Source organism: Myotis brandtii, unplaced genomic scaffold (assembly GCF_000412655.1).
Source record: "Myotis brandtii unplaced genomic scaffold, ASM41265v1 scaffold147, whole genome shotgun sequence".
NCBI lineage: Eukaryota > Metazoa > Chordata > Mammalia > Chiroptera > Vespertilionidae > Myotis > Myotis brandtii.
Window position 1 is genome coordinate 618,771 of NW_005355292.1, and position 1,990 is coordinate 620,760.

General features: G+C 62.8%; 1 protein-coding gene across 1 annotated transcript in view; it reads right to left on the reverse strand.

The window, feature by feature from the left end:
- The window catches only part of CLDN14 (claudin 14), a gene marked incomplete at its 3' end in the record, with an annotated part of 83,338 nt that overhangs the window by 27,221 nt on the left and 54,127 nt on the right, over positions 1 to 1,990 (reverse strand). Inside the window, exon 2 of the mRNA XM_014535661.1 lies at positions 1,461 to 1,598. The remainder of the gene's footprint in view (positions 1 to 1,460; positions 1,599 to 1,990) is intronic.

Here is a 1,990-nt window from a genome sequence, read left to right on the forward strand (position 1 = left end):
GCACAGCCTGTGCTGTAAACGCTCTGAGAACAGGTGTTTCCAGTGCTGTCCGGAGGTGGGTGTTTGCAAAACACTGCTCACTCCAGCGGGGCATTCCTTCCTGCCACGTATTTCACGTTCTAGGTAACAGTTTGGCCATCGTTACGTGAAAAGGGGTTCGGGTGGTCACTCGGGACTCAAAGGGACAAAGGAAGACGATCATGCTGGATGTCAGGATCCACTCCAGGCGGCTCAAGGAAGGGGGGGCGCAGAGGGAAGTTTGGCCCCTCTTTAACCACCTGCACAGGGGCCGGGAGAGGGAGGGCACAGCTGCACAGGGGCCGGGAGAGGGAGGGCACAGCTGCACAGGGGCCGGGAGAGGGAGGGCACAGCTGCACAGGGGCCGGGAGAGGGAGGGCACAGCTGCACAGGGGCCGGGAGAGGGAGGGCACAGCTGCACAGGGGCCGGGAGAGGGAGGGCACAGCTGCACAGGGGCCGGGAGAGGGAGGGCACAGCTGCACAGGGGCCGGGAGAGGGAGGGCACAGCTGCACAGGGGCCGGGAGAGGGAGGGCACAGCTGCACAGGGGCCGGGAGAGGGAGGGCACAGCTGCACAGGGGCCGGGAGAGGGAGGGCACAGCTGCACAGGGGCCGGGAGAGGGAGGGCACAGCTGCACAGGGGCCGGGAGAGGGAGGGCACAGCTGCACAGGGGCCGGGAGAGGGAGGGCACAGCTGCACAGGGGCCGGGAGGGGAGGGCACACCTGCACAGCTGGGGCTTAGGGTTCTGAGGGCCGGTGCCTCTGATAGCGGGGCTTTGGTTTTGCTGTGAGGAGACTGACCATTTCAGCCAGAAGTGAATCCTCTGTAGGTCGGGGAGCGATGGAGGCGCCCCACCCCGGCCTTTTCCCCTATTGGGCCCTATGCGTCTTCAGAGCTCTCAGCCCTTCGTCTCAGTACATACTGAGCAGATATTTAAGAAGCAGCGGTGAGCTCAGTGTCAGGCTGTCGTCCTGTCTCCGCATGCCCTGGGCACGGCTGCTGCGTTGGCCGTGTTGCCTCTGACTTCCCAGGGGAGCAGGAGGGACTGGGCCCCGCCACAGACACACAGTGTCCCCGCGGGTCACAGATGCCCCCCCCTTCCTGGAGGGATTGGTACCCACACCCAGAGCCCGGTGGGGGGTGGCCGGCGGGGCTGGGCCTCCTCGCCCTCCAGTGCAGTGAGCACAGCTCAGGCTCCACCGGGCCCTGCACTGCTGAGCTCCTGGACGGTTGCCCCCCCCCCCCCCCCCCCCCCCCCCCCCCCCGAAATTCCGGAAAAGCCAAGGTACCTGCCCGCAGAGGCAGCGCTGCAAACATCTTTCCCTTGGGCCAGTTCAGTTCCAACTAGCAACTAGAGTAATAATTACAACGCATGTTTACAGATTTTAACGAATGAATCCCTTGGCGTCCTCCGTTTTGACGGGAGCACCTTCTACCCACCTCATACATCAGGAGAACGGGGGGCCATGTGGTCCGGCTGGGCTGGGTGGTCGCTGGTGTCGGCAGGAGAGCGGAGACCTGGGCGTGCACAGTCCTGGGCGGCTGGGCCTGCGTCCAGATGGCTGGGCCTCGCACCCCCTAGGAAGGTAACACATGGCAGTTGAGGTGGACCAGACCCTAACCTACGAGGAGCAGTTGGCTCTGGCGAGGAGGGCGGTCCAGGGCCCAGCCTGGGCCTGTTTCTCTGGGAGAGACGGGCTTGGCCAGAAGGAAAACCCTTTGCCTGGGACCGTTTGGCCCCTCTTTAATCACCAGCTAAAACAGAATATTCCGCAGAGAGAACGCCTCTTGAAAGAAAACCCCAAGGGGCTGGGCAGGTGTCATCTTTCCCTTTTGACTCCCAGGGTCTGCAGCCATATATATCTATCTATAGTAATAAAAGGGTAATATGCTAATTAGACCGGACATCTTCCAGACGACATTCCGGACAAAGCCATGATGGTGGGGGCCGAGACAGAGGTGGTTAGGGG